Below are 24,161 nucleotides of genomic sequence, written 5' to 3' on the forward strand. Positions count from 1 at the left end.
AAGTAGGTAGGGGAGCAGGGCTATTACATGCTCCGTATGTAAGTTCTTACCTTCCGTTTTTAAAACCCAATTCTCTCCTAGCAGGTTCTTACACTACTCTGGAAAAGAAACAAATGGCTACACTCTTCCCCAACAATGGCGCCAAAATGTTGAGCAGTAAAAAGGGTCTTTTTCACCTCTATTTACCCTACATTAATTGTCAATCCAGGAACGATTTTTTATCTCAAAGAGTGTACTCAGTTTGAGGCGGTCATTTGTCAGAGTAATGCTAGTAGTATAGTTCTCTAAATACAAGAGTAAACAGATGCTTGGAATAAAATCTACTTACAAAAAGAAACTTAAAACTCAAATCATGCATTCAGAAAGCTATAGCAATTTATCAGTCAAGGGTACAGTAATGGTAACTCTTCCCTCTGTAAACTGATGCAATTAAAAGGCAATCAAGGAAAAGATCATCAATCTGGGAACTAGACAACATATGTCAATGTTCACTACAGTCTCAGATCGTTCTGCACACCAAAGCAATGATAATTCAAATGACAGGAAATGGAACAGCAACTAATCTTATTAACAGGATTGAACAACAAAACCTTAACCTACAGAAATGAATTCAACAGTAATTATATCCTACAGGAATTAAGTAACAATCCTTACTTTAAAGATGAATTGAACAGCAAACAGAAATAGAATGGCAAACTAACAGAAATGAAATATAGAACAACAACTTGAATCAAATATAAATGTACAGCAAACCAGGTCAAATATTACACACGACATGCTTAATATTGAAAGGAACAGTAATCTGGGCTTCGATACAACAAGTATGAATCACAGTTATAAAGAAACAACAATTGTGATCATGATGGAACAACAATCCCAAATGAACAACAATCACGTTTAAGCGTAAACCATAGATAAATACAGTAATACCGATTTATGAATATACAGCACTGTTACTCTGTAATCGAACAACAGTGGTAATTTGTAAAGAGCAGCAATGTTATATCAATGGTTAAAGGAACAACGATGCGATACAAAGTTAGAATGAATAGCATAGCATTCCTATTGCAGAGAATAACATTACTTGGTCAAGTGTAAACGAAATATAACAAAATCGATATGTAAAATAGCAAGGCACGTCAGATTACCAAATGGAGCGAATAGAAAAGATAAAACCACACACGAATCGTAAATAATGGTATAGGAGCAAGTGATCCACCAGGGTCGAGCCCTTAGCCTCCAGGGACACACTGCTTAAGATTACTCCAAAATCAAAGATGGAACGACAACTAGATTTATATATTAAAACATCAAAACAGAGTTATAGTGAATCACTCTTCAAAGAGAGTCGATGATCAAAGTTTCAAATACAAAGGAGAATTTCATAAAAACAACAACAGTTCGTCCCCCGAGCTAGCAGTGCTGCCCCTTCTTATAACAGCCGAGCGGAGATATCAACGATACAAAAAATCATTAAGGTAGCGATCCCTCAGGATCAAAGGATCCTGAGGGATTCACCAAACTATTAGTTCTCAGTTATCCTCTTGTTCTCTTACGCCGATTTGGTATCTCCTTTTCCTTTTCCTGGCTGATACGCTCCAATTTGGATCACCTTGTTTGCATGCGGTTCCCTATCAAAGGGACAACAGTTAACTTTGTCTTGTCTTTTCCTTTGGGACAACAATCTTCCGTTTTCTCCTTTTTCTGCATAAGAAAAGGGTAATTATTAGTTATTTCACATTGCATACAAATCTTCTAGATTTTATCATAATTTCTTGTCATCTACCTAGTTCATGATGTAAAGAGGTTATGAGTTTTAAAGAAAAGAAGAAAAAATAAATGATAATAACATACCTTCTCTAGTGCTCAAGAGGATACATAGTTGTTTTGATCATATTCATGTTGTCAATGGCAAGTTGTTTCTATTAAAATGATTCACAATAAATAGACTGGACAATCAGAGGGTTATGGCTTTGTGGAGTTTGCAAGCCACGCAGGAGATGAGAGAGCTTTGCAAACTTACAATGGTGCACAGATGCTCAACACTAGAAAATTTTATAGGATAAATTGGGAAACCTTTGGCATTGGAGAAAAGCGACCTGAGATTGGACCTGATTATCCTATATTTGTTGGAGATTTGGCATCTAATGTGTCAGACTATTTGTTGCAAGAGATATTCTAAACTAGATACCAAACTGTAAAAGGAGCCAAGGTTGTTACTGATAGGGTTAGAGGTCGTTCAAAGGGATATGGGTTTGTAAGGTTTGGGGATGAGAATGAACAAGTTCGGGCTATGACAAAGATGAATGGGGTGTTTTTTTCCTCAATACCTATGTGAATAGGTCCTGCCACAACAAAGAAGACCACAATTTTTCAACAACCATATCCTAAACGTAAGTTGTGAAAATGTATACATAAATGTATTGATTTTTTGAATATTTTATTAGTTTGGTAGCAGATGCTAGAATGGTGAATAATGGTTGTGTTGGTTGGAAAAATTCATATTTTCCATTGATATGGATAAGATCTGCTTTTTCTTTCCTCTGCGCTGTGTAGCTTTAGGCTCTAGTCTATGTATTGAGTACTTTCCTTTCTAAATTAGTAGTTGGTTAGTATTGCAGTTGCTTTTTTGTATATTCCTAATTCCAGTTATCTTTGAATCCATTATACCCCATTACGAGTTTTTTTAAATTACACTAGAATTTGGTTAGGTGATGTGTGACGTTTTTAAAACTAGTGAGTGTAGGTTTTAACCCCGTATAGAAATTACCTGTATACGAATTCTAAAAACAGAAAATAAACAATAGCGAGAGAATAACACATAAAACATATATACACAGAGATTTTCTTCTGGATCCCAAAACTAGGACTACCAGATTTATTTTTCATTATGTTCCTTTCAATGCTACAATACATATATATATATATATATATATATATATATATATATATATATATATATATATATATATATATATATATATATATATATATATATATATATATATATATATATATATATATATATATATATATATATATATATATATATATATATATATATATATATATATATATATATATATATATATACATATACATGTTGAAGCATCCAATACCATGGACCAAAAACCATCGCACCCAAAACCATGTGCGAAAACCATGCACAAAACCATAGGTAGGTTTGCCCCACCTAATATAGGGTCCAAAACAAAATTTCCCCGAGGCGCTGCGCCGGACCCCATAAAGGGGGGCTAACTGGTCCCGTCAAACCCTCTATGACCCCCCCCCCCCCCCCCCCCGTTGCGCAATCGACACAACGAAGGGGGGGCTCTACCCCCCCTCTAACCCCCCGGTTAACTAGGGAGGCTAGTCGTAGAAAGAATATAACACAACCCAACATTCTCCCACTTGTTGTTTTCTTTCCACAGGGGGCCACAAGAGAGCTTAGTCATTTATCCAGTGCTACAACTCCCATTGTTTCTCTACACCAAGAGAACTTCTTAGAGCTCACATATTTTTTCAATGCATCTGCAGTATTCTTCAAAGTGTCCACCTTTACCAGCAACACCTTTTTGTCTTATATCATATCCCTCACAAAGTGATATTGAACATCAATGTGCTTTGTCTTTGAATGATAAGCACGGTTCTTTGCTAAGAAAATTTCACTTTGGCTGTCACAGTCTATCCTTATAGCTCCCTGTACTAACCCCATAGTTGAACACAATCTCTACAATGAAATTGCTTCCTTGCTTGCATGAGTGGCTGCCATGTATTTTGCCTCTATAGTTGATAGTGCCACTACAAGTTATTTCTTACTCATCTAGCTGAATGCACCTCCAAATAGGTTAAACACATACCCATTGGTAGGTCTTCTCTGATCCATATCTCCAATCCTGGTCTTCCTTGCAGTAGCACAAACCATAATCACTAGTGGCACACAAATACCTAAAAACCCACTTCACTATTGTCCAGTGCTCCTTCCATTGTTTTGACATAAACCTGCTCAATACTCCCAATGCATGTGCAATGTCTAGACTAGTACAGACCATCACATACATCAGGCTACTGACTGCACTTGCATATGGAACACGGGACATGTCCTCTTCCTCTTCTTGTGTCTTGGGAAACTATTCAATAGATAACTTCACACCTAGAGGAATAGGAACCTTCACCAGTTTACTATCTTGCATATTAAACCTCTGTAGTATTGTCTCGACATACATCCTCTGGTTTAACTAGAGGTTCCTCTTCACCCGATCTCTTTTAATTTCCATGCCCAAAATATAGTTTGCAGCACCAAGATCTTTCATATTGAATTTGGAGGACAATTGGGTCTTCAAATCCTGGATAATTTCTTTGTCATTTCCAACCAGCAACATATCATCAACATACAAGACCAGATAAATAACATGGTCACCAATTAATTTAAAATACACATAGTGATTTGCTTTTCTTCTGGTGAAGCCAAGTCCCCATATAAATGTATCAAATTTCTGATACCACATCCTTGGTGACTGTTTTAACCCATACAGAGACTTTTTTAACTTGCATACCTATGGTTTCTTACCCTTCACCGCAAAGCCTTCAGGTTGCTTCATGTAGATCTCTTCTTCCAGATCCCCATGAAGAAATTTTGACTTCACATCCATCTGTTCTACCTCAAAATCAAAAGCAGCAGCAACAGATAAAATTAATCTAATAGAAGCTACCTTGGCAACAAGAGAAAAAATATCACCAAAATCAATTCCTAATACCTGGGGATAACCTTTTGCTACCAACCGACCTTTTTATTTCTCCAACTTTCCTTCTGCATTTGTCTTCTTCTTGAACACCCATTTTCTGCCAATTGGTTTCCTTCTAGCCAGCAACTCCACCAAATCCCAAGCCTCATTTTTGTGCAAAGATGCCATTTCATCAACCATGGCCTCTTTCCATAGTTTTCCATCCTTTGAATCTATTGCTTCCTTCACAGTTCTAGGATCATCATCAGTAATAGATAAAGAAAAATTTGAACAGAAAGCAGATGGATTATACCTTTCTCGCTACCTTCTTTCCTGAACTGATCTTCTTGCAACCGGAGTTTGTGGCTCTTCATATTCAGATTCCTCTTCTTCTGTAGAGTCTGATTCTTCCTCCTTTAGCTCAAACTCTATCTTCTCATGTTCCTTTGTTGGTACTTCATGTTTAATTACTTCTTTCACCTCTCTGAACACCACATCTCGATTTTACACAACCTTCCTTGTTCCTAGGTTCCAAAGCTTATAACCCTTTAAACCATCCATATACCCAATAAAGATGCACTTTTTAGATTTATTATCCAACTTTGTTCTTTTCTCCTTTTGAACATGTACATATTCATCACATCCAAATACCCTCAGATGTGAAAGAGAGGGTTTCTTACCAGTCCATACCTCTTGTGGAGTCTTATCCTCCAACACTGATGAAGGTGATATGTTGACTAGGTAACACGCTGTCTCCACCGCCTTTGCCCAAAATTATTGTCTTAACCTAGCACCACTGAGCATGCTTCTTGCCCTTTCCATCAATGTCTTGTTCATTCTTTCTACAACTCCATTTTTCTCAAGTGTGTATGGTGTAGACTTCTGTCATGCTATACCACACTTCTTATAGAATTCTTCAAATTCCTTCTTGCAAAACTCTCCATCATTATCTATCCTCAACACCTTTATCTTCTTCGCTGTTTGGTTTTCCACCAGAGCCTTAAATTCTTTAAACCTGTCAAAGACTCCAGATTTATTCTTGAGGAAATATATCCATGTATTCCTTGAGAAGTGATCTATAAATGATACATAGTACACAAACTTACCTAGTGATGGAACCTTCACAGGTCCAAACATATGACTATGCAAAAGCTTAATATCTGTTTCGCCCTCTTACCACCAAAGGGGAAACTCACCTGATTCTACTTCCCATATACATAATTTTCACAGAAATCAAAATCCAGAGAGCTATTAGTCATACCTTATACCATACCTTTACCATGAAGTATTCGAAGGCCCTTCTCTCCAATATGTCCAAGCCTTTGATGCCATAGCATGGTATTTTCTCTAGAGACCACTAGATTTTCTTCTCCACTTTCAGGAACCACAGAACTATTGCACCCAATGGTACACGGGGGAAGTGAGCAAGAGCATCTCCTTCTCTTTCTCTCTTCTGCAGGAAGTAGTGCTACCTTGCATCTTGTATAGAGTTCCAATCCGAACTCCCCGCATCAGTATGAGTGCTCCTCGAACCATCTTGCAGGTATCTTTCTCGAACACTGTTTTTACACCTGCATCATCCAGTTTGCTTACAGAAATCAGATTTCTGGATAATGCAGGAATATGCAGAACATCTGGAAGTGTTCTAATCCTTCCACCTTGCAACTTCAACTTGAATTTTCCACGAACAATGATTCTAGCCTTCTTGTCATCCCCCAAGAAGACATCACCACCATCATATTTCTAATACTCCCAGAACCACTGTGAAGTGAAAGGATGCACCTAAGTCAATCAACCATGCCTCATGATCTACATGTGTACTTGAAGAAGCCAGGTACACATCCCGACCTTCATCTGAGGTGGTTTTCGCCTCTACGGAAGGAGAATCATCAGATCCCTTTCCTTTGTCACGAGCTTTAGATTTAAAATCCCTTTTGTAGTGCCCTTCCTTTCCGCATTTCTAGCACACCTTTACAGGTTTTCCTGGAGATTTAGATCTCCCTCTAGCTTTAGATCTCCCACTCGATGACTTGTTTTTGTTTATGTTCTGGGACCGTTCTCATATAGATAAGGCATCACCATTCTGGCTCTCCATATTTTTCCGTCTCATCTCCTCTGTCAGCAAGGATGAGATTATTTCATCAAACTATAAGGCAGTTACATTGCTACCTATCATAATAACCAGACTATCCCACGAATCTGGTAGAGAACGCAACAAATTGATGCAGTTATCTTCATCTGAAATTTTAATATCAACAAATAATAACTGACTTACCACAATATTAAATGTGTTCAATTTCTTTGTCTCCGAGTCTCCATCTTTCATCCTCAAGTTATATAGCTTTTTTCATAGGAACAATTTACTGACCAGAGACTTAGATTGGTATAAAGTCCCTAACTTGTCCCACAAAGCCTTCGACATAGCTTCCCCTGATACATTCAGCAATACTGAATCTGAGACACACAATCGTATTGTGCTCTTTTCCTTCTGATCCAACTTATTCCATTCTTCATCGGACACTACTATTAGTTTAATACCCTGATCTATCGTGATCCATTGATCTTTATCCACCAACAGATCCCCCATCTTGAGTTTCCACAACTCAAAACTCTAACCATTAAATTTCTCGATCTCTATCTTTCCACTACTCACCATCTACTTTCACCACCAGAATCGATCCCGCAGATCTCCCACTGAGCAAGGTCTACCACATGCCCGAGCGAAACCCCTTATCAACAAAGGTGTTCCCCTAAAGCCAAAATAACTATGATACCAAATGTAGGTTTTAACCCCATACAGAAATTACCTACATACGAATTCTAAAAATAGAAAATAAACAATAGCGAGATCATAACACATAAAACAAATATACATAGATATTTTCTCCTAGATCCCAAAACTGTGATTACCATATTGATTTTTCATTATGTTCTTTTCAATGTTACAATAAATATATATACATTCTGAAGCATCCAATACCATGGACCGAAAAGCATTGCGCCCAAAACCATGTACAAAAACCATGCACAAAACCATAGGTAGGTTCGCCCCACCTAATATAGGGTCCAAAAACAAATTTTCCTGGGGCACTACCCCAGACCCTGTAGAGGGGGGATAACCACCCCCCTCAAACCCCCTGTGACCCCCCCACTGCACAATCAGCGCAACGAAGGGGGGGCACTAGCCCCCCTCTAGCCCCCCAGTTAACTAGGTAGCCTAGTCGTGGAAGGAATATAACACAACCCAACAGTGAGTTCTATACAAGCCAACTTTTTGAAGTTTTGGAATTAATTTATATTTTAACTACTTCAAGAGAAACCATGGTGGTTGCTTTAGTTGATCTGCAAATTCATTTCCTTCCAATTATTTTCCTTTCCTTTTTGAAATTGGGCAAAATTTAATTGGACATCAAAGTTATGAAAGCTTATAAAACTGATGTTGTCTCAAAGTAGGATGCCAAGAGGCTTTGTTCTGTTAGGGGCCTGGAACAAAATTCAGCACAGAAAAAGCATCCTTTTAGTGGGTGGCCTCACTTAGGTCAGTTATATTGTTTATGTAATGAACTGTTATTTTGTCATTCATTTGACATTTTTGTAGCATTTTATGCTACTGTTGAACAATTTTTTTCTTGTATATTCATGATTTGTCCACCTTGTTAGCTTTCCTTTTCCAAAATCCTGTTTATATAGTCACTTTCTCCATTTCCTATTTTAATATGGTTGTTTCCTTCATTTTTGATAGAAATTTTACTGTTCAATTCTTTTTTTTGAAGTTTTATCATAGAATGATATAAGATTTTTCCCCCAATTTCTCATTGTCCATTTTATTTTTCATCTTCTGTATCTTTAGAAAATATTTTCAAACATTCAAGGCATCTTGTAGGCAGGCATGGTAAATGGTTGGCATAGGTATCGTGTTGTCATGAATGATTGATTTACAGTTTGGAGGCTTTGAGACTATCTTTTGGATTTTCTGTAAAGGATAGTCAAGTGGATGCCACCTTTATGTTGTGGTTGTCTTGTCATATAACTTAGCCTATTTAAATTGAGTTGAAACAATTGGCTACTATAGATGTATCTGGAACAATGCTTGAGTAGTGTTTTGTATTATAAACTACTCAAACTAGATGTAAGGAAATGGGAGGCTTCAATATTATTTTTGTATTTTGTGTCAGTATAGCCAAGTGGATGCCACCTTATTTGGTGGGTGCCTATCTAAATTGAGTTGAAACAGTTGGTAATGTTTGGTATTACAAACTTCTCAAACAAGATGTAAGAAATTGGGTTTAATGAAGCTATTGTATATCTGACATTGCATCTTTCATCTTATTTGTTGATTCCTGAGATATACTCTTACATCTATTATGTTTTACTAGATCCTTTGGATCCAATCATCTACCTTCGGGATTAGTGTTAACTTTACAGGTTACCCAACACATGAAAATTGCATACTCTTGTGTATGAAGTTATGTGATATGAGCTAGACTGGAGATCCTCTTGCATAGGAAGGTAGGTGATATGAGCTAGAGTGGATTGTTGTGTGTCATTGTAAAATATTATCAATACATGATGTTCCTATCAACCCACAAGTCAAATTTGTGAGATTTTCCTTGTGTGTAAATTAGATAGATCAAAGAAAAAGGTTTCATTGTGAAACAACTTGCACATACAGTGAGCTACTTAGGTTGATTCTATTATTAATGATTTTTGTGTGGTTACCCAAATGACCTATGGTTAGGATTCTACTCTACACCTCTATGAATGTATTCATTTCAAGGTCCCTATTCAACCCATATTATAATAATTAATAGCAAAGATAATCATGAGAATTTTAGTGAGTAATGTACCTTCAGTCTTTCTTTTTACTATTCTAGGGGCATGTTGTATTGAAATAGAGGTAATGCATTGAAAGCATTGTAAGCTTATCTTTGATTCAAATCATGGAAAGGTCCTTGTACACAACCCTTATTGTAATAATTAATTGTGAAGGTAATCATGAGAATCTTGAAGTTAGTGAATAATGTACCTTCAGTCTTTCAGGAAGATATAAAGGGTAGAGCCTGAGATCTGAGCAAGGAATAGTGGCACTTGTTATAGCTCCAAATGTCACCTTATGTCTTTGTGATGCTTGGTTTATGGCCTAGGGAAACCCCTCCTTCCAGACTTGGTCCAAATATTTATAAAAACAGTGTTTTACTCCTTGTACGCAACTTTGTTCTATATTAAAAGCGTGTACACGCGGGTCAGTATATACCCAACCTGCGTATATGTCTTAAAACACTTAAAAAAAATAAATTTCCTTAATTATGGGAGGAGATCACAATTTTTACCTGTTGATTACCTATTAGTGCCCATGGCCCAACATTTTCCCAACTAAAAAACTACTTTGGGAGAAGTATAAAAGGACTTCAATGGGAAGGCCTTAAGGAGGAGAGAGAAAATAGAGAATTACTCTACTGAGATTATCCCTTGATCAAGTTTGAAGATCCTTGTGCTTCAACCACTTCCCCAAGTTTATGAAACCCTTGTTTCCTTGAGAGTTGATATCCTTTGACTTGTGGGAGATATCCTTGTGTTCGTTATGGAAGGAGCCTTTTGAAGACCGGGACTGGATGGACCCAGAGGACGGTTCTGCTTGGAGTCGGAAGAGGAAGACTCAGGTGAACTCTTTCTATGTTTTGATTATAGTTATCTGCAATAAAAGAAACATTGTCTTGTTCTTGATATCAACTTTGTTCATGCATCTGATGTTATTGTTATGGTTTATGTATGAATGACTATTTCAATGTATAACTAACCATCTAACTATATGTTATAAAGTTGATTTCACTATAATGCTTTATCTATATGTTGTTGTGCATCTTTGAATTGGTTGTTTTGCAGGTTCAAAGATCGTGAGGAGTTGCAGAGGGTTTGAACCCTGGCTGGAACTACCCAAACGAAGGACCCCCGGGTATGTACATCCTTGCATAGTTTGCTCGTTTAAGCATTTTTCCTGAGTTATATGCTTGTTTCTTGCTATAGATTACTCTTGCTCTGCTAGGGTTCTGACCCAAAGCCCTAGGGGACTTTATCCCTTAACAGAATTGGCGACTCCACTGGGGACAACAATCTTGTTGTTCCTAGTTTGGGTTATTTAGTGCCAATCAGGGCTCAGCTTTCAGTTTGCTTGCTGTGATTGTACTGTCTGCTTCTGTAGGAACTCAAACTTCAAGTCTAATCCTTTTCATCATGCCTCATTTTTGTTTTTTCTTGTAAACTTTTATAGATGCACCTTTTTTGGGTTACAGAGGCGTATACACACAAGTTTCTCTAAACTGAAGCCGCGTATATGTGGGTTTCTTTTGGCTAAAATGCATGTACACGCAGTTGTGTAAAGACACAATCACGTATACATTTGTTTTGCATGATTTTTTTAAGTATTTTTATCTGGAAAGATTTGTTTCTTGGCCTGTGTGCTTCCTGAGTGGTTAGTTTCTATTTTCATTTTTTAGTTTTTCAGTGAGCCTACTGTCTTGAGTTCTCTCCTGCTTTGAAGAGTTTTTGGTCTCGGTTTGCTTTACAGTGAGTGTTATCATTTGTGTTTAAACACACAAAGCAAGATGATTGTTCTGGTTTTGCGAAACAAAATATTGCTTGCAATCTTTGTGTCAAACTTCATTTTTATGGTTTGCTTGCTTTGCTTCCCGTTAAGTTTGTGGCCATTCACTTCTTCTTGCTTTTCGAAAGTTTTTGTTGACAAGTTTGAAAGTGTGCTTTTCCTGATTTCTTGATCAGTGTCTCAAACCTCTTTTTGCTGCTTTTGGATCATTTAGTGCGTCTTGAAACACCTATTTTTTTAAGTTTTCATTCGTGTTGAATTGACAACTTGCAAAGTTTCCTTGTGATTTGCTTTTGATCTTTGAGTCTTTGGTAGCATTTTGAGTACTTTTGAAAAGTTGCTTTTATTGCTTTTTTTTTTAAAGAAAAGTCCTTAAAAAACATTATTTTTGCTTTCTTTGCCGAATTTGTGTTTGGTTTCTTTTGGTTTTTGAGAGTGATTTGGGATCTTTTTGTTTAGTCCTCCTTGTTTTGGGAAAGATTTTGTGTTCAAAATTCTTATTCCTTTCAAAACACTTAAGTTGGATTATAAAACAAATTACTTTCATTTTCTTTTTAGAGTAATCTAGATTTTTTGCATCATCATGTACACTTTGCATTAGGGTAGTTTCACATCATTAGAGCATCAATAGTTTTTTAGTTTTTGTGTGTGAAGTCTGTTACAAGAAAAGAAAAGGAAAAAAGTTTTTGCTTTAATAGAAGTTTCTTAGAACCTAACTAGAAGTTTCTTTTCATCGAAGAACAAACAAGTGCATTGCATATAAGTTAGTTTTTCATTAATTTCTTTTGCATCAACGAACACCATTAGTTTCACTTCCGTATTGTCCCTTTGACTTAAAAAGAACAACCACTTAAAATCAAGCGCTAATAAAATAAACTAGAACTTTTTATATTGTCAATAAGTACACCAACAAGTTTTAGGTTATTTAGGGCCTTAGATTAGGCGAGAGGAAAGTAAACTCTCCAAGATCACTCTAAATTGTCAAACGTAGAAGTCTGAATAAAGAGTGAAAATCCAATAGCTTTAGGGAGATCGGGAAAGCTCCGTGACTGGGCGTTAAGCATGAGGGTTTTTGAAGATAAGGACGAGAGGTACCCCCACTCTTACTTGTCAGATCTTACCTCACGACTGTTCTACCTGGCTTCTGACATGAGTTGGTATCTTTAGTTGCCTATCCTAGGGATCTACATAGGTGGCCACGGAGGGGAATCCCGTGGCACCTGAGGTCGATGTTGCATCACTTTCAGCGGTACTTCTGGAGGGCACCCTATGAAGCTTGGGGGTTTGCACCGGCAAAGGTTGTTGTTTGGAGGTCAACGTAACTTCCTCTCATACCTTCGCTAGTAGACCTGGGGTGTAATTACCCCAGTCTATGTCTGGAAGGCCCTTATTATTCACTTTCTTGTATTTTGGTGTCCGGTCCTAATCACCAGGAGTGGAAATACTTGGAAGTTGTTTGACTGCTAAATTATTTAGCAACATTTTTAGTGTGTGTTCTGTGCTCCTAGTCGGCCTAGTTTTCAAATTTATTGAGTCTTTAAGTAGATCTTATTAAATAATTCAAAGTGGTTGATCGATCACTCAGACGGTCCCGTAGACTTTGTGGGCTTTCACCTGCGAGTACAGAGCCTTCTCCTAGAAGACGTAGGAGTGATTCTGCGAGTGGTTTTCAACCAGTGGCAGCTGGCGCATTAGAGATTGATCCTCCACTTGGGGGCATCAGTGTACAAGGTAGACCTGGTACTACCACAAAGCCAGAGAGGAACACACCAGTTCTTTCTTGGGTACTCTTCTAGTCAGAAGATAATATTGAGGTAGAAGAGCTCTCAGAGTTGGTTGCGGCTCCGAATTCTCCTCTCCCTTCTGATCATCCGGACGTATTTTTATATGTCGGAACTCCAACACACAAGCCTTCAAGCCCAGGTCCACACACAAGCATCCCTTCGATGACCACTGCTGGAAGCATGGCATCCACCATGAGTGCTACGAGTATGTAAACTCCTATATCAATATAAGGGGGAGGAAGTCTTTCCATCCCTTCTACATCGTTATTTGGATCTACTACCAGCACATCCTTGTTTAGGTCTACTTCCATTCTGTCGACGAGTGGAAGTTCCCATGCGCATGCATCCAGTTTTGGATTCTTCCCTTTTGGAATGCCCTCTCAAGGTATTCCTTTAGTTCCATTAAGTGTACCATTAACTACCTCCACGTCCATGATGAGTGGATCGGCATATTTTCAAGGTTTTCCTTTTGGAAGTGGTCATATACCACATTCCAATCTGACGGTGGGGTCTATGCCTTTTCCTTTCATAGGTCAAGGTACTAATCCCTTTCAGAGTTGGACTAACCCCACGGTTAGTGGGATCAGAACTAGGAATCCATTTTTCGGGCAACAAGTGAATGTGTTGTACTCCTCGGTCAATTAATTTCGAAGTTTTCCACCCTTAGCTAATGCTTGGAAGCCTTACCAAGGGTTGTCCACTCCATATAATAATTCGTTAAGGGGAAACTTTGTCAGTTACAGAGGTGTTTCGACTGGAGTTGGTTAAACTCTGAGTTTTGCTGGACCACAAGGGTCACCTTTTGGTTCAATAGGTTCTACCAGTTACTTCGGGCAACCTAGTGCCTTTTAAAATCCAGGTCATTCTTTTCAAACTTTTGGGAACCCCACCCAATGTGGGTGGAATCCCCAAGGTCCTCCTAGACTTCCTTTTCTGGCCACGCTCAATCTGCTCATCGAACTCCCTCGTCGATGATTCGATTAGGTTGAGAATATTTCAACGCACCTTAACTGGAAATGCGGCTAAGTGGTATATAGAGTTGCCAGGGGGCACCTTTACATCTTTCGCCAATTTGGCTAACATTTTCTTAAACCATTTTCAATTTCCTGTCCATTATAAAGCCGGAACTGAACTTTTGGCCAATTTTCATCAGGACACAGCTACTCACATTTCTGATCATATTCAGGAATGGAGACAGAGAAAGCGGCTCATCAAAGCCAAAATTCCACCTGAATTCTGTCTCAAATCATTTTTAAAATAATTACAACCTAAGATCTCCAAGGATGTTTCTATGTCCAGAGTTTATAACGAAGAGCAGGCTATCTTTCACACCCAGTAGTTAGAACTGATATATTCTCAGTCTGGGACCCTTCAGAAAATCTTGCCTGATGCTCCTAGATCCACGGTTGATGTAGCCAAACCGAAGCCAGGCCCGCATGTTGATGGTATTGTTGGATCGATTGATGCAAATGCGGTGAACCTTCTGAGCCAATTGCAGCAGTTGTCTATACAAACTGCTTCTTCCAATCAGGCTGCACCGTCTACTACTCCACCTTCTCAACCTTTTTCCGTAAACGTCATTCAAGCTTCTAACCCAAAAGGAAATCAAAATTCTGATGGGAAGAAGAAGGGATGAGGTAAAAAGAAGAGTCAAGATGGGAAGGGTAATGTGAATAAGCCCAGAAATAATGCCGGTGACGGTGGAAAAGAGTCTAAGAAGAAAGTTAAGTTTCCATGCAAGCTATGCAGTGGAGACCATTTGACTCATCTCTACCCAAAAATTCAAGATGCTCAGCGCTTGTTAGTGCAGTAAGGGTCTTCTAGCTCCCAAGCTGTCTTAACTAACCCTTTCCCCTAAGGGCAGCAATTGCTTGCTGGTGAAAATTCAAACGCTGGTACCTCTGTAGGGGGCAACCAAGAGGGGGACAATTCCTCAAATGTTTTCATGATGGGTTCTCACGTCAATGTGGCCACACAGTCACGTGATTATGGTGAAGCTGAAACATCCAAGGATAAATCTGTTCTCAAAACTACGGATCCACTTCATATTGAGCAATCCTTTGTCGAGTCTATACCTCGGATACCGAAAGGTTCCGCCAAATGCTTGACTATCAACCCTAATGCTAGGGTAGCCCAGAACTACTCCATTATGTAGGATCTGGCTCAAAGTCCATTCGCTATGTCTACTTTAGAGGTACTCTAGTCATGTCCAGCTCAACGAAGTGCTTTGCTTTCAGTGACAGGGGCAGTTGATCCAAACAATTCTTTAGTGCTCACTCTTGACATGCTGAATGTCAAAAAGATACTCCCTCATCATATGGCTTTTCAAATAAAGTCTACTTACCAAAAAACTAACATTTTTCAAACAGTTATAGATGAGGGAGCTTCCACATGTGTCATTTCGATGTTATGTTGGAAGGCCATTGGATCACCTTCGGCTGTTCCTTCACCCACACTCTTGACAACATTTAACGGTCATTTTCATAGGCCACATGGGATTATACTAACCTTTCCTATATGTGTTGGAGGAAAGGTCGTTAATATCGAAGTAGAAATCATTGATGCCAACCTAGATTACAATCTCCTCTTAGGACGAAATTGGATTTATGAAATGGATGCCATCGTTTTGACTCTATTTCAAGTCCTTTGTTTTCCTCATGAGGGGAAAATTGTTAAGGTTGATCAATTGGATTATTCTCCAGTTGACCCTCGTGCAAATTCATATTCTACTGTTCCCTTGCTAGATAATCCTCGTCAACTTATCGAGAATCTAGGAGTCGGGATGTACTCTTCCTTGATGGGTGTATTTGATCTTCCCCCTCCTACAGCTAGAATAGATACAATTTCATCCTCCAAGGAGCCTTTACGGAAAGAGTTTGTTCGAACTCACTATTTTTCGGATCCTGGGACCTTACCTTCATCTATGACCACATCAGATGAAGGGAAGGTGGGTGGAATAAAATCTCCTATGTCTACAGCAAAGCTTAGATATGAATCTATCAATAACTCTACAAATTACCATCCCACTCCTTCTTTGGAAAAGGAGTTAGATGGTGATGTGGCTCCTACTTGGACCGTTAATTCCACTTCTGCTTTGGATTGCTTAGATACAGTTTTTCCGTCTGACAAAGCGATATTCAAAGCAATGACAGCTATAGATCGACCATTGGAAGATTTACATCATCGTTCATATTTTCGTCCTCCTTTGCATGAAGCCGAGTCTAGGTCCTCCAATCAGCCTACTAGCGATGTTTGTATGGTTCCTTTGGCTCCAACACAATTTTCTACCCAAGGTAATATATTTATTGGCTCAATGACTGTACCTATAAACATCTCTAGAAGCAAGCTGGTGGAGCCCCATCATGGGCTCTACCTCAAGAAGTATTTTTCTTAGCTTACGGTCGAGCAATGGCTTATTTGTATATTTTGTATTTTTGTACATATCTTATCGAAAGTTTTTATGATATCGACACTTTTTGATCTGCCTTGGCAGGTGTTGATGGATGACTTGATCTATTTCAGATTCACTGACGGTGCTAGTCGGTGCATTCGGAACCTCGCTTCTGTAACTTGGGTGATTTATTATCCAACTGGTCAGTTGATGGTATCAAGGGGAGTATGTATTGGTCCTATAATATGGCCAAGTATACTGCTGTCGTTAATTTACTATCTGAATCTATTTCTTATGGAATCGATTCATTGGTAGTCTATCTTGATTCACAACTGGTAATGTCACAATTAAATAACATTTATCGGGCTTGGGATCCTTATTTATATCGCCAATACTTGAGAGTGAGGGTGTTACAAAGATCATTTGTTTATATTACTTATTTGTACATTCTATGATCTGATAATTCATTAGCAGATTCTATCGCTAATCAAGCTTTAGATTGGCATATCATTCATTCATTAAGATAAAATCAAACATAAAAGATCTAGAACTGTATATATATATATCATAAAATCACCCATGTGTACATAAAGTGTTTTCAAAAAAATAATATACAAAATCAGGACTCAAATGCCCATAATGATGTCCAGTACATCTAATGACCCGGCTTAGGATGAGTGGCCAAGTAGGTGACCACTGCTTTGGCCACACGCCGAAAAAGGCGAACCCAATCGCGTGGCACTCCTACCATGTGGCGCTGCATATCCTTTGGTAGATCTTCTATGGTCTCCATCGGTACTCAGTGAGTCAATCTCACCAAGTTACGTTGGACTGCATATAAGACTCTCTCAGTCTCCGTAGCTGCCTCTTCGGAACCTCTTCCGTGATGCCTATGCCATGAAAATCCATCTGGTCATACCAGAACCACATCTGGAACATGATCATTATATCAGTCATTTAATCCCATCAAAAATATCTTTAAGTTCATTTTCATATTTGAAAATCATAAAAATTCATAAAAATTGACAAAAATTTAAAAAATGGTTACCTATCTCTTCCCATGTTGTGTCTGGTGGCAGCATAAGATCCATATCTCCCCTGAAATTCATGCCAGCATAGGGATAGTCATCCATAGCAATGATTTGTTTCTCCCACCAGGAGAAGAAATCATCATCAAAATTAGTCCTCGGTATGTCTCCGCCTCCAAGGCATTTCATCAAGTCGGCCCACCTACGCATCTGAGGATCTCGAGGGCGATTGATAGGAACTGATACTCTAGGACATAACCTTGGAACCTTCTCGAAGAAGAAGGAGCACAAAATGGTCCCATATTCGAAGTTCTTGGTTTGTCCTTTCTGAATGGAGGATAGCTGACTCTTCATATTGGTCAGAAGAGGTGTACACCAGTCAAACACAGTAGTGAGACAATATATGGCTAAGCTCATGGATAGTCGTGACTCTTGGTGCAATGAGGCTGATCCATTTACCTTGGCTATGGTGAACAGTATGATCCTCAAGGACAAACTCTCTACATGTTTGATTGGAATTTGGCTTCCAATCTTCTCTGGATGCCCTAGATAGTATATATGCACGTAGTCTTCCACTAAAAGACTACCTCGTGATCGTCCAGTCGAATGCACCACTTCTCCTCTCTGGGAGAGTCCATTGATAAAGTAAATATCTTCTATCTCTATCCTTAAAGGTATTTGATCAATAATAAACTCATCATCTTCAATACTCCAATAGCTGATTAACATTTCAAGCAAGTGGGTGTTTGCCTTCATATTTGGCATTTTGAAAGATCTTAATAAACGCATCCTCTCAATGCATCCAAGGCTTGTTGATCATTCATAACCTCATCATCAATAGTAGCATGCTCCCTTTCCCTCCAGGTGATTGTCATCCTGAAAGAAAATCAAGTTTAACCGTTAGATTTTTATGTTTTAATTTCAAACCGCGTATACGCAGGTCCATTTCATACATAGTCGCATGTAGGGCCTGCGTATACGCGGGTTTCTCATAACCAACCCGCGTATACGCCGCATTGAGATTTTTAACATAATTTCCAATGGTGAAACCTCAATTAAAATTTCTAAAAACAATCACAAATTGATGCAAGCTAGATTTGGGGGTTACCTGGTGATTTTGAGCCAATTTGAATAGTTGAATTCTTTGGGGGGCAAGATTGCTTCTTTTTCTCCATAGCTTTTGCTCTCAACACAAATGGTAACAATGGTGAGTCAAAAAATCTTTTTATAAGCTTTGAAAATGTCAAATTTTTTCAAAACTTGATTTTGTTTCGTCTCATGAATCTTTTAACTTGGGAGCTTGGATTGTCAAGAATAGGTGGTTTTTCAAGACATTTTGGATGCTTTTTCGAAAATTTCAAGTCGGTTGCATGACTGCTGACCCGTCATGGCAAGTATCGTCTACTCACTAGCATATAGGTTATGGAAGCCATTTTTCCGTTGCATTTTTCATACTAGCCTCCATTTGTCGATACACTTGCCATAGGGTCGATCCCATCATGTTATGGTTCGTAAACCATCTTCACTCGCCGACTTTTTAAATCATGACATGATGGTAGAGCCATCCTTTTCATGGGCATCGTAGTTAGCACCTCACTGACATTGGTTGCCCATGCTGCTTCATTGAGTAGGCTCGAGAGTCCTCTCTAGTCCTGCCATAACTTGTGCGTTGAAGACTCATTCCTCTTTGCTTCTTCACCTTGTTCTGGCCTTATACCCTAGAGGCTCCTTTGTGTTGCATTGTACAACTGCATTGCATTTTTACCATTTGCACCTTTTGGCCTTGAGCCGGCTTCACTCAGACTCATGTTTAAGCCACTTTTTGACCATGTATTTTGCAAAAATCAAACTTGCAATCCCTTAGCTTCTGCTACTTGACACACCCTTAGACCCATGGAAGGAACATCCCTTTGAGTGTCCTTGACCAACTTCGCCTCCCTACATTGAGCATAGGAATGTTCCCATCCCAGGAACTAGATCATCTATTTCACTGACACTCATTCTTTCCATTGTAATATATCATTCTTTTATTCTTTTTCCAGCTTAAAGAAAAAGACAAAAAAATTACATATTCCAAAAAGAGCAGGAACAGAACAACATTTCCATTTATTATTGGCAGCTAGAGTCAGTCGTGTAGCCCTTGAACAAAGCACTCAAAGAAAGCATCTCCTCCACTTGGGTGGGATTTAGCTTGACTTATGTACGCCTTAACCTTGTTATTTAGTTAGTTCTCCTCTGATTGGTTGTCTCTTCTAATCATATGGAGAGTTCGTTCGTGCCTCCTGCATGGCGAGCTTATACAGAGTCATCATATGCTACCACATTGTCATCATTGAGTCATACTTTTGTTCAAGGGAAGTAAGCCTAAGTCGGCCTCTCTGTGGTGTCTCTTGACCTATTTTTCAGTCGACCGTCCCTGGTTTTCAGTGTCTTGTCTATCATCACATCAGTTATATTGGTCCTTGACTCGTGCCGGTTTGAGAAGGTCTCCATTGACTTCTTGCTAGTGGGTCTTGTCCTTATCGATAACAACATCTTGCTTTGAGGACAGGCCTAGAGCCACACCCTGGCCCTATTTTCATTATTTATAGGTCACCTTGTGCTCAGCATCGATCAGTATCATGGGTCTTTGACTGAGTGGTTTCCCTTGTGTTCTACATTAGCTTTCATTATCACACATTGGGATTTGTGTAGTGCCTTGGTTTCCATTTGACCCTATTGGTGGATTCCTCGCCTCTGTGTCAAATTTCATTATTGGTTGGTTCAAAGAGTTTCTATCATGCACTAGCTACATCTTGTGTACGCCAGAAACATGCTTCGATTGAGTTACTACATCTTTCTTCATCCGATTCCTTCCACATTATTGGCCTACGGGTTACACTCGCGCTAGATTGATGAAGGATGCCTTAATTCCTTCCTTCTAGAGGATCTTTCCCTATCCATTACGACTCATTACTCTGGGGAAAAGGTCTAGAGTCCATTTGGCAGTACCCTGGGGTTTGCAGTCATCAGTGGCAGATCCTTCGCTATCGACAGTGGGAAACCTTCATTGTCTCCTGATTGATAGATTCTTACAGGTGTCCGACTTCAGCTCATCTATTCACACTTGTTAGATTGTACTAGATACCTTGACTCTCATTATCATTATTAATTGCTTGCATGCTACAACAAGGCAACAACAATGCTTGGCACAAATTTTGGCTACATCTGAAAGTCCACATGCCCTTGTAATATGACAGACCCCGTGTAGGGTAGTTGATAGCTTGCATGTATTTGAACATGTTGTATCATATATCTAATGAATCTTGGCCCTTTTATTGTGGGTTAGGATGCCATTGAAGTATTATTTCCAAGCAAGGTGTGCACAGGAAGATACAGAGGGTAAACCCTGAGGTCTAAGCAAGGACTAGTGCTACTAGGTTGGTCAATGAAAATTATGTATTAATTTCTTGCAAACTACAACAAGGCAACAACAATTCTTGGTACAAATTATTGTTTCTAAGAACTTTTACTTCAGGAAGATATGAAATCTAAACCCTTAGATCTGAGCAACGACTAGTGGTACTAGGTAGGTCAATCCAAATTATGTTTTAATTACCTGCAGGCTATAACAAGGAAATAATAATGTTTGGCACAGATTGTGGTTACATCTGAGAGGCCACATGCCCTTGCAATATGACAGACCCCATGCATGGTAGTTGATTGCTTGCCAGTATTTGAACCTATTGTGTTGTATATCTGCTAAACCCTGGCCCTTGTATTATGGGGGAGAGGAGGGAATTGAAGTATTCTTTCCAAGCTGTGTGAGTTCAGGAAGATATATAAAATGTAAACCCATAGATCTGAGCAAGGTATAGTGGTATTAGGTAGGTCAATGCAAATTATGTATTAATTTCTTTCACGCTACAACAAGGAAACAACAATTCTTGGTACAAATTGTTCTTTCCAAGCAGTCTGACTTCAAGAAGATATGAAAGGTAAACCTTGAGATCCAAGCATAGACTAGTGGTATTAGTTAGGTCAATGTAAATTATGTATTAACTATCTACACATTATAGCAAGGCAACAATAATGCTAGGTACAAATTGTGGCTACATATGAGAGGCCACATGCCCCTGCAATATGGCAGACCCTATGCAGGGTAGTTGATAGCTTGCCAATATTTGAACCTGCTATGTTTTATATCTGGTGAACCCTGACGCTTGTATTGTGGGGGAGAGGATGGCATTGGGGTCTTCTTTCTAATAAGTGTGAGTTTAGGAAGATGCAAAGAGTAAACCCTGAGATCTGAGTAAAGAGTAGTGCTACTAGGTAGGTCAATTCAAATTATGTATTAATTTCTTACATTCTACAACAAGACAACAACAATTCTTAGTATAAATTGTTCTTTCCAAGCAGACCAAGTTCCAGAAGATATGAAAGGTAAACCCTGAGCTCTGAGAAATGAGTAGTGGTACTAGTTAGGTCAATGCAAATTATGTATTAATTGCATGCATGCTATCACAAGGCAAGAACATTGCTTAGCACAAATTATGGTTACATCTGCGAGGCCACATGCCCTGGTAATATGGTAGACCCCTTGTAGGGTAGTTGATAGCTTGCCAATATTTGAACTTGGGTCATATCTATAGCAATTGCCCCAAGTTGCCTCTAGGCATGAAAATTTCAAGATACCATTATTGGGAGTCAGAATTGTCATTAGACCAAAGCCTGCAAGTTTTATTTAATGATTGCATTGCGAGAGATAAGGATCCACTAAAGGTGGTGAGTTCATGTTAAGAAACACATGGGGAGCACTTTATCCAATGTACAAGACCCCCCCCCCCCTGTTACACAAAAATATCGTCACCATGACTATTTGGAGTCAGTATGGGTCTATCATCACTTGTACTGTCCTCCTAAGCAAGTCTCAGACCTCAGCTCTTCAAGTCAAGCTTTGAAAATGAGAGAAAGACATTGAAAATCAACAAAGCTCTGGTTCTGCACTTTCTCTCAATGTTACCCGCGGTCCCGCACCCCCTGTTCACAATACCTGTGGACCTGCCCGCTCTGTCTCTAAAGGAGTGGGTGCGAACCCCTGTGAAAATCAAAAAGGCGCAAGTTTATTCTAAAAAACTCACTTTGCGCTAATTCTAGATGATTCTAGAAGGAATTTTGACATGGATTGTTCGCTCTTAGGTGGTTCATGCATCCCAAGAGAGAAGGAGCTAATCCCTTGATGAGAGGAGCTATCCCTTTGAAGGAGGGCTTTATCCCTTTGAAGGAGGACCTAGTAACTTCCCTCCATTGCACTATAAATTAAGGCATTGGGCTGGTTGCTAGAGAGGTTAGAAGCTGAACATTTTTTAGGGTAAATGCTAGTGGAATTGAGACTTACTAGTTAAGCTTGAGAGGAGATATCACATACCTTTTTGGCTTCATTGGGAAGAGAGTGAAACTTGTCAAAGTAGAGGAGACTTCTTGTTGGACCCTGGGAGGAGCTTGTATAGTATCAAGGCACGGGTTGTAAAGTTCTTCTTTGATTTGAATTAATACAATCAGATTCATTTTTCTCAACAAATTGTCTTATGTCATTTGTTTCATGAATTCCTTGGTCATCATGATAAGTATTCTTTATGATATTGGCTTTTCAGGTGCTATTTAATTTGTTTTCTTGTTTGTGTTTGTAGATTCGCTATAAGGGAGCTCATTTGGATCAAAGGAGCGAGGCTTCCACAAACTTGCATTGGACCCAAGGTAGGTGTTACACTAAAAAATGTCACCATGACTATTTACAGTTAGTATGGCTCTATCAACAGTCATGCTATCCTCTTAGGCAAGTCTTATACCTCTGCTCTCCATGTCAAACTCCAAAAAAGAGAGAAAGTCTTTATAAATGTATTTATCTCTGGGTACGCAGGTTCTCTCAACCTTACGTGCGGGGACGCACCCAATGTTCACAAAAGCTGCGTCTTTGGATGCTCTGTAAGTAAAGGGGCAGGTGCATCCCCCTGTAAAGGTTAAAATGCGCAAGTTTCATCTTTAAAAAGTTACTTGTGGTCATTTCTAGAGCATTCTAGAAGGTTGTTCGACGTGTATTGAGCGCCTCCAGATGGTTCATGCACCCCTACCAAAGAGGAACTTATCCCATCAATAAGGGAGCTATCCCATCCAAAGAGGGGATTATCCCATTGATGGTGGACCTGATTAACCTCCTCTTGAGCACTATAAATACAGGCATTGGGTCAGAAGGAGGAGAGGTTGGAAGCTATACATTTCTAAGGGTAAATGCTGCAGGAATTAGGACTCCCATTTAGAAGCTTGTGAGGAGAGATTGCCATCTTTGCTTGTTCTATTTGGAAGTGGGTGAGCTTTGTCAAAGTAAAGGAGAACTCTTGATGGACCCTGGGAAGGACTTGCACAACACCAAGGCTCAGGTTGTATTTGTTCCTTTTGTTACCTATTAATGCAAATGAGTCCATTCTTCTCAATAATTTGTTATTTATGAGTTGTTTCATGTACTCCTTGGTCTATGTGTTAAATATGTTTTATTCTATGAGATTATCAAGTGCTATTTAATCGTTTGATTGTTAGTGTATGCAGGTTTCAAAGTGAAGGAGGAGCTCATCTGGATCAGCGGAGCTGGATAGCTAC

General features: G+C 39.0%; 1 pseudogene; it reads left to right on the plus strand.

Annotated features, from left to right (window-relative positions):
* The window catches only part of LOC149184837 (polyadenylate-binding protein RBP45-like), an 87,409-nt pseudogene that overhangs the window by 22,909 nt on the left and 40,339 nt on the right, over nucleotides 1-24,161 (plus strand).

The sequence above is a fragment of the Pinus tabuliformis genome, chromosome 3_2 (assembly GCF_031772625.1).
Source record: "Pinus tabuliformis cultivar Carrire ecotype Pingquan chromosome 3_2, CPIR1, whole genome shotgun sequence".
NCBI lineage: Eukaryota > Viridiplantae > Streptophyta > Pinopsida > Pinales > Pinaceae > Pinus > Pinus tabuliformis.